Source organism: Dermacentor variabilis, chromosome 4, assembly GCF_050947875.1.
Source record: "Dermacentor variabilis isolate Ectoservices chromosome 4, ASM5094787v1, whole genome shotgun sequence".
NCBI classification, from domain to species: domain Eukaryota; kingdom Metazoa; phylum Arthropoda; class Arachnida; order Ixodida; family Ixodidae; genus Dermacentor; species Dermacentor variabilis.
This window is the reverse complement of record NC_134571.1, coordinates 219,658,694-219,675,535: the sequence shown is the minus strand read 5'-3', so window position 1 is coordinate 219,675,535 and position 16,842 is coordinate 219,658,694. Positions and strand designations below refer to the sequence as shown.

Here is a 16,842-nt window from a genome sequence, read left to right as displayed (position 1 = left end):
GTCTTTATTCCCACAGCCGTTTAAGTAGAACCAGCGTGACGTCAGTGACACGTGGTTCCATACATGCGTCAGGCGCAATGACTCGGCGCGCCCTGCGGGAGCGTGCTTTCAGCCGCAGAGAAATACATTCCAGCACAATAGTGGCTACATTGTCAAACAACACCCCTCAGACAGCAACTGCCTGTAGGCGCGTGTGATGTTTTATTTCCCGGCAGGAAACACTTCTGTCAACTATGATAGCTGCACCACAGGATGACACGACATTGTCACCGCTCTCTTTATGAAAAACAGCATATTGTGGGAGAAATTTAGTTTGTGTATGATTGAGGTGTATGTCTTGAACGCACAGTACCCTGGGACTAAACTTGTGGAGTTCTTTAACGTCTTCAAGATTGTAAAGGTGACCTCTGACGTTCCAATAAACTGTTTGAGTGCCCATATTAAAAAGAGTTTTGTGCTCTCTGTTTAAGAAAATAAAGTTAGCCCACAGAGCTCTTTACAGACCTTGTAATACGGTGTTCCTATGTTTTGGAGCGGTCGAGAGATTCTCGCGGCTCCTTAGGCGCTGGCTGCGCCATCTCGCTGGAAGATGTGTCCATCGCCTTTTGCTGGGAGCTGGACACCCGCTTTTGAAAGCGCTTTGTTCGCGGTGAAGGCTTGGTCTCTGGGCACGATACCCTCGAGACTACCATGCAGCCCGGAGGTCGATGGCCCCTTCTTTTGAAATGGTGAGGGGGCGGATGGCGTCACCACTGGCTCACTGCGCGTGGGCCGGATAGCAGCCAGAAGCCGTTGTGACGCAGTCTCCTGACGCGCCACTTCGCCAAAGCTGGTTTTGCACAAGTAAGACACCCGCCTCCGTGCCTCTTTAAATGAAATTTTTTCATTGACTTTAACTGAAACTATGTCGTTCTCTTTCTTCCACGAAGGGCAGGACCGCGAGTAGGCGGCATGCCCGCCATCCCAGTTGACCCAGCGCAGTTTGTTCTAACAGGGTTTGGATAGACGTTCGTGGGCACATTTGGCACAGGTGAGTAGGCCACGACAGCTCTGTGAACTGGCCAATTCAGCGACATTTGAAGCAACGGAAAGGATTTGGAATATAGAGCCCGGCTCTGATCTTTATGTACCCTGCCTCTGTAGTCTCGGGCAGTCCACTTTGCCGAATGTGAGAATAATGCGCTTCGTTTGAATCTCTTTGCCATCGCGCCTGATATTAATTCGTTTTACGTTGACCACATTTTCATCTTTCGGTTAGGTCCATCAGATGATCATCTGGAATGACACCACGAGTGGTGCACATCGTGCGCTGCGGGGTCTCTGTTACTGGTATTTCGCAAAAAGAGACACTAGGATATGTAACCTTTCATGTTTTTGGTAGCGGAGTTCAAAAAGGGGTCTGCCCTTGCCAACTTTAGCTTGTTCCTATGGTTTCGGCCAAAGATTTCGTAACGAAAAAAGGTGATAGAGCTCTTACGCTCTTGTCTGTCTACTCATTATGAATCACGTGAAAGCGCGGAAAAATTTCTTCCTTGTGGCAAAAAAAAATTGAAATGCTTCTTCGGTGCGTCCCCGTGCAAGTGCAAGAAATTAACTAGACATATATGCAGAAAGTAGTTCGGCGGTAACGCCAGCCACCCACCAAGGAGCCCAGCGAGGGGAGGCTGCAGAATCTCTAGTGGACAGGTCCTACAAACGCCAACCTTATGCCACCCCTAAACCAAATATGACTAAGCTAACTTGGTTACTGAACGAGAAGAAAGGGATTAAGCGAGGGGCCCGATTTGGTTATTCACAAGTTTGGTTACGTCACAAAAGGTTAGTGCTTGCTGCCGAGAGAAGCGGAAGTAAAACGAAGTGAAGACAGAAAAGCTTGCAAGTGGGAGTGAAAGACGAAGACTTAAGAGAGAGAGAGACAGCAAAAGGGGCAACTACCAATTTCCCTCGGGTGGGTCAGTCCGGCGGTGCCGTCGACGTGAAGCAGAGGCCAAAGACATGCGTCGCCTCTGCCGAGGGGCCATGAAGGTCCAAACACCTGGCTTCGGCTGAACGCCCAGAATCCCCTTTTCGCCAGACATGGCTAAGCCGCCCACGGCAACACGCGGGAGAATCCAACCCTCATGTGCTGGAGTACGTGGTGTCGCAACGCACTAAACAACTGCTCACGCCGACGCCCCTGCGGAGGGTTTTACGGCATGGTTACCCGCCGTGGTTGCTTAGTGGCTTTGGCGTTACGCTGCTAAGCATGAGGTCGTGGGATCAAATCCTGGCCGCGGCGGCCACATTTCAATGAGGGCGAAATGCAAAAATGCCCGTGTATACCGTGCATTGCGTACATGTTAAAGAACCCCAGGTGATCGAAATTAATCCGGAGTCCCCCATTATGGCGCGCCTCATAATCACATCGGGGTTTTGGCACGTAACACCCCAGAATCTAATGTGGGGCATAAGTTTGGGTGTAAAAGTTGCAGCGCGTGCTCGCAAACGGCCAACTAAGTTGACTGTAGAATGTTACCCTTTTCGTGGCTGTTTTTTTTTTTCGAGCTTCGAACAAAGCTCGCTAGACACAAGAATGGTAGGCGACCCTAATCTTTGTGTCGCCCAGTGGCACTCGCACCTCGACGTTGGCGTTCTTTGGGCTATGCGAGCGAACGTCTTTCCCATAGCACGATATGAGGGCAAGGAGCGACGGAAGGTGAAGGATCGATGGATGGAAGGTAGGAGCGTCGCCTTTGAAACGGGGTAATGGATGTTGCCACCATGCTCAGCTTTTTATTTTTGTTTAACTGTTCGCCATTAATTTCGCCATTTCCTTTAAATACTTCTTCCTACACTTTTAACCTTATGTCGCACCTCTGCTTTTGAGCCACCAATCTTCCAATCGCTTTGCGCTATTTCCACCGCATATTTATTTACATGACCATTGTTATCTCTAAACCTTAGGCACTTGTATGAAAATGAACCATGAGTTTCTGTAGAGGACGTGATGTGTTCCTAAGGTGACATCAGACATTCATAAGAAATGCATCGTCTAATGTTTTTTGGCATCACAAGTACATCAGAGACTCAAATGACAATGCACCTTAGGATTTCTGATGAGAGGAGTGTACAGCTTTTTTGTGTTATTGCTAATGTCAAAGTACATCATATATGAATGTGTACGATGCCAAGTCGTGAAAAATTCTTTGTAATGCGATAGCATTAAATGGCTCATGAGCCGCAAAATCCGGCATTGTCGGCGTGAGCACTCGATGTACAAAGAGGTTACAAACTCTCAACCTTTCATGGGAGTCGAACACACTACCTTTGGCGGCAATTAAGGCTACGAACCCACTACCTTTGGTGTTGATTAAGGCACCGTTAATTAAGACAGTTATTGAAGATCTGGTTAATTAATGCACTCGAACGCACGTACGACTCTTAGTGGAAGTCGAAGCCCGTTCTTTATATGTTAATTAAGGCGCAGCTAATTATTATGTTGTTAATTAAGACACTCGTACCCACGACCCTTGGTGCTTATGAAGGCGCTGTTAATTAACGCGCAGTCAAGATGCAGTTATTTGAGGCACTCGAACCCACGACCTTTGTTAATGATGACGATGCTAATTAAGGTACAGTTAATTACGATCTAGGAATTAAGTCACTCGAACACATTACCTTGTGTGGGAATCGAACCCACGACCATTGTTGTTAATGAAGGCGATATTAATTGAGGTAATGTTAATTAAGATATAGGCAATTAATAACCTCGAACCCACGATCTTTTGTGTTAATGAAGGCAGTGTTAATTAAGGCACAGTTATGATACAGTTATTTGAGGCACTCGAACCCACGGCCTTTGTTAATGAAGATGGTGCTAATTAAGGCACAGTTAATTAAGATCTAGCAATTAAGTCACTCGCACCCAGTACCTTGGGTGCGAATCCAACCCACGACCTTTGTTGGTAATGAAGGCGATGTTAATTAAGGTACTGTTAATTAATATAGTCAGTTAAGGCACTCGATCCCACGGCGTTTGTTGTTAAAGGTTATGTTAATTAGGCATATTCAATTAATATATAGTTACTGAAAGCACTCGAACCCATGATCTTGTGTAGGAGTTGTGCCCACGAACTTTGTCGTTAATGAAGGCGATGCTAATCAATGTACAGTTAATTAGGATATAGTTGATGAAAGCACTCGGACACATGGCTATTGGTGGGAGTCCAATCCGTGACCATTGGTGTTAATGATGACGATGTTAAGTAATGAACCGTGTATTACCATACAGTTAATTAAGACACTCGGACCCTTGGCCTTTGGTTGAAGTGGTTCCGATTCATCGTTAGGGACAGTCTAAGAGACAAAAATGATGAAAACGATATAACACAGCGTGAGCGCCGAGTACTCAGGAAACGCTTCCGATATATCAGGGCTAGGCACAAAACAACGATATCATTTTCTTTCCTTTTTAAAGAGCACTGTAAGATGGTGTTACCCCGTTATCACATTTGGTAAACAGTGCAATCCTATAGCGTATGCCTTGTTCTGAGCAGTTTGATTTCTCGGATGTGTTACTAGTCTTTAAGTGGCAAACCGACAATTGTGCAGATTGACATGATCATGACATGGAAAACTGCGCGTAAAAAATTATGGGGTTTTACGTGCGAAAACCACTTTCTGATTATGAGGCACGCCGTAGTGGAGGACTCTGGAAATTTCGACCACCTGGGGTTCTTTAACGTGCACCTAAATCTAAGTACACGGGTGTTTTCGCATGTCGCCTTCATTGAAATGCGGCCGCCGAGGCCGGAATTCGATCCCGCGACCTCGTGCTCAGCAGCCAAACACCATAGCCACTGACCAACCACGACGGGTAAAAAGAAAAAAAAAAGAAAAAAGAACTGCGCGTAAGCGTCAGCGTCTATTTGCTGGAACGCACTGTAGTACTTGGTTGAAAGCACATCGTACGCCAGCGCACATTTCTGGCATATACCACATAGGACAAATGCACGCTACCGAGACATGTGGGTTTTTCGAGGAATCTTCGTGGATAGCACGATCAACACAGAAGGCACGAGCGACAGGAGTGCAACCAGCGCACATTAAACGCACTAACACGAAAGCAAGATACGGACGACAGGGGCGTAAGCTGCGCCACACGAGCAGATTTGATGCTTTCCGACTGACACTGTTGCAACTGGCACTAAAACATCTCACACTGCACATGTGTCCCTCGGAGATCACGTCAACGATGTCTGAGGCCATATAGTTGATGTTAACGACAGCAGGAAGTTATTTAAATTGAAGTGATGGCGCAGGTAGCACGGGGAGCAGCGAAATGCGTAATTCACGGGTTTTATGAGAGGTAACCGAAGCGAAAATCGTTCGAATAACGTCACCGCAACGGCTTTCTATAGGGTTAAGATTTTCAGATCTCGAAGGCCATGCTTTTGCTGGCTGCAGATAGCAGAAGCGATTCAAATTGAAAATGCGTTATAGAATTTCTTTCTATCCCAAACGATAGCTTACAATATAGACTTATCTGCGGTTCTGTTTGTCTTGCAACAGCTATGCGCAATTAGGCAGCCGCACAAATCCTCAGATGACGCTAGCCGAGGCATTGGCCGGCCCCAACCGACCTGTTGGTGGCGCCACCCACCATCCCGTTTCCAATCCAATCCAATCCAATCAGCCTGTCGCTCTGTTTACGAGTCGGTCGGGCGTGCGAGCTGCAACGATGTGCTTGTTTGATCGTGTGTTTTTGTGTTTGCTGTAACGAAATATGACTTAGTTCGCGTGCGCATAAGTGCCACAGACAGCTTGTGTCTCGCTACAAACTCGCCGTGTGCGTGGCGCGCCAGCCAAATGTGGACCAACGATGTTCATGCCGTGGAGTGCGTTCCCTTTGTCTCTGGTTGTCGTGGAAAGTTGGTTGGACGTCGCGAAGAAATAATGCGTATTGTTAGCGTGCCACTGCTCCTCCACTATGCACCGGTATGTCTGCTGGGAGTAACATCGAAGCATCGGCAACTTGGAGGGCGCTTTTCGACCGCGTCGTGCCATTCAAAAGGTGAGTAACCGTGCTTGCTAACTACACACGTGTTGTGCGTGCTTCTCGGTGTCGGCATAGGGTGCATTGCGAACGTAGGAAAGAGAACTCCCACGACAACAGTGAAACCTATGCCGATGCTTGCTGGGTGTCAGAGTTTAGTTGCGCGAATTTATTGCCATAATGCGGAATTGAAAATCTTGATAAGCGTTTTCTTCTGATGAGAAAGATTAAGTTCGGAAATAATCGTGTTCATCATGCGCGCTTGTGCGTGAGCTCCCGCATTTCTGCTGAAGTCGCATAATAACGACTCATCTACCTCTTGACCGATTCTCACTGCAATGACGTTTCCTCGCTTATAAATGATTCGACGTTGTAGATAATCTCTGCTTACAAAGTTTTCGATTTAGGAGTAGTATTAGGAGAAAAAAAATGTAAGCAATCACAGCGTGCTACTGGTACAGGTTTGTTTTGAAGCGGTGTTGCCATAACTTTGACGTAACTAAACATTACAAGGGATAGTTACTTAATGTCATGAAATAAACTCTAGAATCGTTATGTAAACAAACATTCATGTAATGCGCTGCTGCTGCTGCTGCGTGTGAAATTTTGCCTTGTTGAAGGGGTCCCCGTTATCGTGACATTCATCAGTGACTTCGACTTTGTGCTCTGTTGCCACCCTGCACCAGTGCAGGCATTGTTTTCGTGACTGTTTTTACATGCTCCTTGCATGTGTTCACGATGTGATTGTCTTATTCTGCCACAGCTATAAGTTAACACAGAATTCTCTTTGTAGTGGTGAAGCCGTGACCCACAGCAGTGTCCACATAACCCGTGGCCATGGCTGCAGCAGCACGGCATGTAATCTGGATGGACATATCAGGTATGCTTTAAGTGTACGTGTTCACAAAAGTGGGCTTCGGTATCATTAGTGGATAAGTGTATCGACATATTACCTGAATCTTGCTAAATAGGCTAAATATTTATGCAACTTTATTCCACTTGCTGCTTATTTGTGTTTGAAGACAGTATGCACACGTAATCTTGTTCTGTTAAAACTACACCTCGCATGTCCTGACGTTTAGTATTTTTCTCGCATCAATTGCTTGGCTGCAAGTCCATTTTATTTTTGCCTATTACGCAGTATGTTTCTTTTTTATTTTGGTTTTATTTGTTTGGAACTGTTTCTTATGCTGTAGCTTATATTTCCCTGTTTTCCTTTCTGCTTATGATACATGTGCTGTTTTTGTCCATGTAAGAATTCGAAGTGTAGTGTGCCATATATGTCACAGGTCTAAGCACGCAGTGTGCATACCATTGTTTAACATTGATATTTACAATTATGTCTGTTTTGTTCTCAGAATAGCTGTCACTGGCAAATACACATTTGATGAACTCGAATTTCTTGAAATGAAATAGGGAGGCCAGTATTCATTGTGCTGCAGTTACTTAAGTAGTGAGGTCTTTTCTGGTAAGATTTCTATTTTTTCTCTCACTTTCTTCGTATTCATTTCTTTGCAAGCTGCCCCTATTTATGCTGGTAGGCATTGTAGCAGTTGTGAGTGTGTCTACTGCAGCAATGTCACAGCTAGTTTGCACACACTACAGGATACCAACAGATACCCATCACTGTTTTTGTGCATTTCTGAGAACCAGCTGTGTCCACTCGGCAAAACTTGTAGTGTCTATTTGAATTTGCCAATCAGTTCGTGTAACTTTTCAGGACAAAATTTACGCAGCGAGGGAAGGGAGACCACGCAGCATGACCTTGGCTAACAACTGACTGTTTAAGTTGTTGGAAGGACTAACAAAATTAGCACTCGTTGTGCACTTGTGTTGTGCACCAGTTAATTTGAGGGATGGCAGAAGTTGTAATACAAAGGCATAAAATCATGATAAATGGTGTTTGCATAAGAAGAAGTAAGTGAATAGGCACACACTAATTTCTATCCCTTGTAATCTACAAAGGATGCCTTTCTTCATGCATTGATAATGGGAGCTGGCTCACACTTATTGTTATTTATGTGGTGTGCCTGACTGATTTCTCTTGCCAATTTTCATCCATGGGTGAAAACAGATAAACAATCCTAATCCGGTCTGAAGCCCCATTGCGGATATGTGTGGCCAAGTCGGACGAGCATACTGGTCTTTTGAATGAAATATGGTGATCTCATAGGTACATATTTAGGCACCAGCCAGTCTGCGCTATGTACATTTGACCACATGTGAAAGGAATACAGTACAGTGCCTCTGACACGTACTGGACAAATTTGGTGCCACCTTTAACCAAGCAACCCTCGCTTGCCTCCTTGCCTTTCTAGATTCAATTTTCAATTCAATCAGTTCATGTAACTTTTCAGGACAAAATTTGCGCAGCGAGGGACGGGAGACCACACAACATGACTGTTGTGCATATGCTGCCTAATTTATTTTTGCTGGAAATATATGTGCATTGCAGTCCACAAGTGAATTGACAAAGGCACCCAGGCATTGGAGGCTTGCTTAGTTAAAGATACCCAAAATTTGTTTCGTATCTCTGAGGGTCAATGTAGGCTATTCTTTTGATCACGTGCATATTTGGTCCAATGTACATTGGGCGCGCTGACTAGCCGGTGCCTCAGCATGCGCCTAGGAGAGCACCATAATTCACTCAAAGGACCAGTCTGCTCGTCCCATTTGACCATGCATTGACACGACAAGCTGTGCACTAGATTTAGATTGTTTATCTGTTTGATACAACAAAACAACAACGATTGATACAACAAAATCAGTGAGGAATACCACATCGAAAAATGGGACGTGTGTCAGTCAACGCTCATTATGATTGCATGACAAAGAGGAATACTCAATAATGACATGGGATAGCAACCACCATGCTTATTTATTAAATTATTTTTATGCAAGCTTGTTTATCATGCTTCTACGCATTTGTTTTTCAACTTGTGCCCTCCCTCTGAAAGCAGCACTCGGGTTTAAATGATAAAAAACACCAGACATGGTGGGGTGTATTTCTTGAATGGGATGTATGCCATCATTCAGGAGGCCAACACATGCATGACATAGTAGGCTTGGAATGTATGAGAACTGTGCCCGTAGCTGATGCAAATATTCTGTAACGACTGGCACTTGGATGTCTCTGGGATGCATTGGGTTGCCTGTGCACAAACACTCCTACGCTTATTTCCAAGCCAAGTAATTAGTGAGATTTTCTCATTCACGCTAGCAATCCACAGACACTGCTGTCCTTTGTCAAGTGGAAACCGATATAGCTGAAGTAGTTCACGAAATGTACACACGCCACAGCTGATCCACGTTGCACGTTTTTACAGCCAAGAGCAATTTCTGCTGACTGTAGTTACTGCTCCACCCAAAGTCCACACAGTGGTTCCTCAACAACTTTGTGTGAACCGACCCCACATAAATTTTTCGCAGAACTAACTATAAGATCTCCAGATCGTTCTGCAGCAAGTGATACAGCGTGTATTTCTGTGGTTGATTGCCAAGTTTTGTTAATTTTCTGTCCTTTCTACCATGCAGGGTACACGTGCACTTACTTCAAGATGACGACACTCCACCTCAAGAACAGCCTCTCCTCAGTGATAAGTAGCGAGATTAAATGAAAGGAAAATATCACATCCGTAACCAGACTGATACTGTGTTTTCCTTCCATTTAACCTCCTTCTGCATTTAAGGAAGCATTGATATGCCCAATAAATGTTTTTGTTAAATATCTTTCTTTGAGTAATGTCTAACATGCAGCATATCTTGGGCCCATGTACATGTTGTCAAAAGTGCTGCATCTTCGCTGGACATACATACATGCATACAGGCTGCATATATCAAGCACCAAAGACAGTCACGCACAGGTAACATATTTAAATAAGGTCTGACTGCCATTGGGACACATGAGAAAATGTTACCACACGTGGTGGCCAATTTTGTTATAGGAGTAATATGAGCACCAGCAGTCTAATGTATAAGCTCATTAGAGATTCATTAGGAAGACGTGAGAAAGTCACAAGAAAACTGCTTTGGAGCGCACATTAGGAACACATTTCATGCTCACAAGAAAAACACTCGTCAAGAATTCTACAGAAAGACGGTGGCCAATATGTTTTAGAATGACATTAGGAATACATCAGAAAATTCCAAAGAAACTCATCAGAAAGTCTAATGGCTGTGATGTCGAAACTCGTCAGACTTTCTTGTGAAACTCATCTCATATTTTCATAAGGGCAGGAAGCGTGACTGTGCCCGCATCGACATCGGTATGGATACCATCACATTTTAGCATGAGGTGTTCTATTGTTTCGAAGAGCAAGCGCTCCACCTGGCGGCGTGTAGCCCCCTAGCGAGCCGCGAACGAAGCGCGCGTTACGCGCCCTCACCGGTGCTGACGTCGGAGCATGTAGGGAGCGCAGCTGTTGCGACCAAGCGAGCGAGCAGGTGAGATCCGGGAGAGGAGAAGCGAGAAAGGAGCAATTGACGTCTCATCCGCTCTGCTGGGCAGCTGCTTAGTCTGTACCAAGCAAATACTTTTCATTAACTAGCCGGTCAAATATCATTCCACCTTCTTGTGTGTGGCGTCATTAGTGACATCATTACTTCCGCTTTCTACTTCCTGGTTTCCAGCAAATTCGCCAAACTCGTGCTCACGTGTCGGGTCTCTCAAGTCTACGATTCTGTACTTTGGTGTGCGGAAATTAGCGATTTCTAATAAATTTTAATTATTCTAGGCATTTCAGTAACTCGACTTGTAACTATGCTTGCGCTCCGATATCATATGTATAATAACACCCGTTAATTTTGTAATTTACAATTTTTCTCTGATTTATTTTGAATTTGGTCCCCGGTCGTCTCATGAGGTGAACCGGAACTGCTGCGCAACAAACGAGAGTGTCACTCGATGCTCGTGTCACTTAAAAAGTATGACATCACGCTTGCGAGTATGGCTTTTAGTGCTCAGCTCAAGCATGTTCACAAAGAACGAAGGTAGTCTGTTCCTTTGTAAAAAGAAACAATATGCCCCAGCATCTATGCAACCCCGTCAGCATGTCCCTAAGTGATAAGCCATAAGCCGGAGATGAAAGATGATCGAAACACCGCTTATCGGCGTTTTTTTTTTTTTTTTTACGACAGCCATTCAGGCTTTTTGAAACACTGTTCGGAAGACTGCAACACCAAGTGCGCAAATACGCAACGATGTCCTCTTTTTCGCTTTTCGAGTGCTTGCTTCAGCACCAGGAAAAGACATATTGTCATGAAAACAACTTTGTGTTTTTTGGCTGTTTCTAAGCACGCTTTACAACTTTTACAATCAAACTTATGCCCTACGAGGAATAGTTAAACATTTTGCATAACATAACATAGGTAATAAGATAGATGATCGCACATTAACAGTACTCTGAGTAACTCAAAACGATACGAACGCCATTACACTTGGTTCAATCACGTAAGATGTATCACTTTATTTTTGTAGCTTGGTTCAGTTAACCTGAAGCACACGGTATAAGGATTGCACAGTGCTACGTACACCTTCGGGATACGCCAAAAATGCGCACATACCCAGCAACAAAATAGAAATAATAATAGAACAAGTCAAGGAAGCCGTTGAATACAATGCGCTTATCCATAAGAGGTCTGCGTGCTTTAAAGATACCCATGGGCCCACATTATACCTACAGGTTTTATGCCAGGTGGAATTCACATACTTTTGTGTACTGAGCCTATGGCGCACGTTGAACAACACAAGGTGGTCAAAATAAATGCGAAGCCCTTCCCCATGGCCTTTCTTAGAGCCCCGTAGTTGTCAGCCAATAAATCAATACGACAGAAAACAGCACGAATACTGCGAGCACGGTGGAAGTAAAACAATGGCTTACGTTAGAAGGAATCCGCGGCAAAAGTGTCGCCTGTCTGTGACGGCGGCTCCGTATTAATTGTGCGGTGAGTAAACGTCTGGGTACGGGCGCATGTAATAGGGTACCGTTGCGCCGTGGGAACGCATGGGTTCATTGCACCTAATCAAAGCAGGTGCGGCAGAGTTGGGCAGCTGGCACAATGCCGGCAGCAACTGTCGCTGCGCACATGCAGATTCGACAATGCGCAGTAAGGCATTGCTTCTTCCTCGAAGCTCATGCTCCCTTACAGGATCACCAACGCAACGTGCGGCTTGCCCGATGTGTGATTTCCCACAAGACAGCGGAATTTTTTAAAGATCACGCTTTTTACAAACGCTTGGACGTATTTCTTGTGGCACCCAGCAGTATTTTCGCTATCAGAGGCTACACTGAGGCCCAAATAGGCCGGCAAATTTGCGCGGATACTGCACACTTGTCTGCGCATAGCCAAATTTGCGTGTGCGCTCCGGGACTTCGGATCCCACATATTAGCATGGCGCCGCACGATAGACGGCGCTGCGATCGCAAAATGGCGGTGGCGTGAGATTTCGTGGCGAACGGACGTGTTTTTCCAGGGCTCCGTAGCGGCGACGTTTGTGTTGTGCATATTTCGAGCCTGCTTTTGTTTATGATTTGCTGATTTTTGTTGTCTTTAAATAATAATTGGGTAGTTTTCCTTTTATCTCTCTCTTTCCGTGTGCGCGGGTGTGTTTCGTGTATATTTCGCTTTGCATGATAGTCAGAGCGTCCAATCGTGCCACGTGCTTAAAAACGTGTAACCGAGTGGGACGTTAAGTCTTTATAGCCTTTAAATAGTAGCTTGGAAGTGGCAAGACTAATAGCTATTAGTGATTTTACTGTGTGTGCTTTGGTATTGGGAATATTACTTTGGTAGGAAAATGAGAGCGTGACAGCGTGGTTGAACACGTGTGAAAACGTGTCATACCTTAAGTATGTGCGGCATTAATTGCTTTTAAAACATTGGTGAGAATTACCTTGCGGCATTTTAAGGATTTCGATTCTGTGCGTATCGGTTTTCGCTAGAAGGCACGTGCTCTGCGTTATTATAGTATTTGCATTAGAAAAGGCCGTGCAATACATGGCAAGAAAGCCGGGAAATCGTGCAGTGTGTAGGGGGTCTCTCAAGGCAGACGAGGGGACGGATAAGAATGGAGATGGAATCTCCGTTCTCATCGGCAGACACTGATGTTGATGCTGGCCTGGAGAAAATGGAGGCTTTCCACTATGAGCTTGTCAAACAGCTGGAAGAGCTCAAAAAGGAGGTAAATATGGAGCGTGATGCACGGAAGGTAAGGGAAAAAAGACTTCAAGCTGCCGAGGAAAAGTTGAACAGGGCCGCCATTGTGAACGAGAATAGTCGTGACAGTGGCACGTCGTCCCACGACGTGCCACTGTCACCTACCTACCTACCTACCTACCTTGAAGCGGCCACACAAAAAAGCAGGAGCGCAGGGCTCAATGCCCCTTGTTAAGTGTGAATCACGCGGAAAAGGACAAAGGGAAGCAGGGAGAGGTAGGAGAGAGTTAAAGGGACACCAAAGATTACCAGAAAGAAAAGTTAAAGCGATAAAGCAATGTTCCAGAAAGTCTAAGGCGTCAATATAATCGCGAACAGAGCTTTAGTAACTGAGAAATTGAGGTAACTCTATGACACGATTTGAGACCCCCCAGCGACATTCCGGTACGAGCCCAATGACGAAGGCACTCCTCATCATAATTTATGTCACTAGTACTCAACTACTCGTATTAAGAAGATAATTTCATTAGATTATAAGACGGAAGAAAATGCTACTTGTCTACTTCTATTCGATTCTAAGAAAAAATAACAGTTTGACGTTAACCTTGAGTAGTATGGGTGACCGAAAGGTTTCGTTTTCGCTCGAATCTGCGCGCTCGACTTTGCGCCACCCACGCTTTGGAGTTTCAGTCGTTTCTTTATCGCATCGTGCCGCGCAGGTCCTGCTGGCTCGCTAAACTTGCATTTGGAACAAGTAGCGAGAATGCCACGTCCATGTGATGTCGTGGGATGCGCGAATGGTCCGCAGAACTTGGCCAAGGGCAGTTGCAGCGGCGAATTCAACGTTACTTATCACTGTGTGCCAACGAGTGAACCTCTCCGTTCGAAGTGGTTAAGTGCCGTACCTCTGCCACAGCGCGCTGGAAAAAAGCCGAAAAATCACGTAGTGTCCTCACTGCACGTTCGTCCAGAGGATTACGAGTTCAACGCCGACTTACTGAAGTCGCCTGGAGTGCCTTTCAAAGCAGGCCGCCGTCGTAGAAGTACACAACGACGCCGGCAGCGCGAGCCCTCAGCAGCAGGTCACGTTCATCAGTGCTTAAATCAGTGCATCGTGAGCCAATGTGTCGTTGTCAGGGTCATCCATTGCAACGAGCGTCGAACTTGGCGTCATAAAATAAAGAACCAGCTTATCGTCGTGCGCTTTCCCTTCCGCTAGCCACCATAGTTCCGCTTTCGCGCTGCTGTCGGCTCTGTCTTGGCTCTGTTTCTGGCCGCGCGTTTGCGTTCTGTGCAGAAAAGCCGTAGCGCCGTTTGCGGGAGCCGTTTTACTCACCGACGGCGCAACAGCACTATGAGACCATGGCGTCCGCATTCCTCGATCGGAGGGCGGGTGATTTGAACTGCGCTAGAGGTACGCGGACGCTTCAGAACATATTTTCCCTTAAAGTAAGTCTCTTTCTTCGCACGAAACATGCGTTTCCAGGTTTCTGGGATGGTATTTCAACAGTCCGCGTTGACTTAATATTAACCTTTAGTGTCCCTTTAAGTAGTGATTATCGCCGGCGACTAAACCTGGCCAGGTGGTCAAAAGCAATTGTGAAGAGGGTGGCCTTAATTAAATTATGGGGTTTTACGTGCCAAAACAAATTTCTGATCATGAGGCCCGCCGTTAGTGGAGGACTCCGGAAATGTGGCCACCTGGGGTTCTTTAACGTGCACCTAAATCTAAGTACACGAGTAGTTTCGCATTTCGCCCCCTACGAAATGCGGCCGCTGTGGGCGGGATTCGATCCCACGACCTCCTGCTCAGCAGCCCAACACCATAGCCGCTGAGCAACCACGGCGGGTATGTGCGCAACCTTGTCGTAGCAGCAGGTGGACTAAATGACGTCCTAAACTGGAAGGGACAGGACTAGCCCAGCGCTTGGCGAAGGGGGTAGACACTTGCACGAACTATCCCCTCAGGTGCAGATCGCGCTGTTCAGGGTGCAGGAGGTGCCTGTACGTGACAGTCACGTGCAAAGAGCCGTAGTGGCTGCTAATGAGGTGATATAGAAAATGAGCCGAGAGAAAGGTTTTGAGGTTGTCGAAGTAAACAGGGAAGTAATAAGGTATGGTGGTTTTGAACGAGACGGGATCTACTTCAATTACAGGCTTGGGCGAGAAGTCGGCTGGCGACCTTGTGGTGGCGCTGTTGTCATTTTAGGGAAGCCTCGGGCGCTCAGAAGGCCAGAGTAAGAGTAGTGAAGAAGGTCCCCTAGGGCAACCTCAAAATAGTATCGCCGTCAATAACAGAAAAAGGAGGAAAACAAGAAAGAGATCTCGCCATGCCATAGGCTACATCATCATGCAGGGCGGCAGAAGAAAGCAAAAGAGGGCAGAGATTAAGCGTCAGTTAAATAGAGAACGAATAGGGGTGTATGCGGCTACAGAAACGCGCCTAAGAGACTCGGAAGAGCCGCCAGTGATTGATAATAATGTTTGGGAAGGACGCAACAGAACTAAGTCGGCAAGAAGGGGAGGGAGAGTCGGAATGCTCATCGATCATGGAGCCAAATGGGAAAGAGTAAATTCAAAATGTCAAGAGCATCTTTGGTTATCAGGTACAATGAGCGGGAAAAAAACTCGGCTGGGACGTATGTGGACGTGTCTGTGGACCAGAAATATTTGCTGAGAGAAGAATAAAGAGTTAGTGGAATGCATAAATAATGATAATAAGGGTTTCGGGAATAATGCCGAAAGTATCCTATCAGGTGACCTGAATGCCCACGTTCAGGATGGCTATACCGACAACAACGGGAAGTCAATGCTAGATCTTTGTGAGCAACATAACCTCGTTATCGTAAATACAGGGCATAAGTGTGAATGGCAGGTCACGTGGGAATTGGGAAACCGGCAATCGACCAGTGATTACTGCCTGGTGACAGAAGGAATTCATTATAATTCGAGAGGCATGGTCATTGACGAGGAAGGTATAGCAGCATAGGGAGTGCATAAACACATCATTTTGAAAATTGGATATGTAGTTGGGAAAGAGAGCAAGGAGTGTAAAATGGCCAGTCCAAATTTGAATGCTTCACAAATAACAAATATAGTCACTAGAGTCGAGGAAGAACTTTGCAAATGGCCAGATAAATAGTGGGAATATCGTGAGCTTCTAAGTGTAATAACGACAAAAATACGGAAAGAGAAACATGTTCGTTGGAAAGGAAAAAGGAAACCGAAAAGCTGGTGGAACAGGGAGATACGAAAAGCGATCGCCGAAGGACAGCAACCATCCCGAGAGCACAGTCAGGCAAAGAAGTTGCAGTTGCCGCAGGATGAAGTAGTCAGTAAATGGGAAAAACACCGGGAGAAAACGCTTATGGTTCAAGTACTGGTGCAAGCAAAGCTAAAAGGTAAAAGTGAACGTTGGTTGTCAGAAATACGTGAGAAAAAGAAGGCCGCACCTAGAATATTTTCGAACCACATAAAATTATTAGGGAGGAAGTAAACAACTATACAACAACATATGCTAGACGAAGATGGAAACAAACTGGAAGGGGAAGCGGCATTAGATTACATCCGAAAAATAACAGCCGAATCATTCCAAGGCAATGACGAGGTTCTATTTGAAGAAAGAAGGAGCTGGTGCTGACAAATTTCAACTG

General features: G+C 45.6%; 1 protein-coding gene across 3 annotated transcripts in view; it reads right to left on the bottom strand.

The window, feature by feature from the left end:
* Positions 1-16,842, bottom strand: part of LOC142580117 (adenylate cyclase CyaB) — a 189,527-nt gene that overhangs the window by 101,521 nt on the left and 71,164 nt on the right. The window contains exon 1 of one of the 3 annotated variants that reach the window (XM_075690935.1): positions 11,914-12,012. The exons of the other annotated variants lie outside the window; for them this stretch is intronic. The gene's annotated coding sequence lies outside the window, so the exon portion shown is untranslated. Of the gene's footprint in view, positions 1-11,913; positions 12,013-16,842 lie in introns of those variants that run through there. 3 annotated transcript variants of the gene reach the window in all.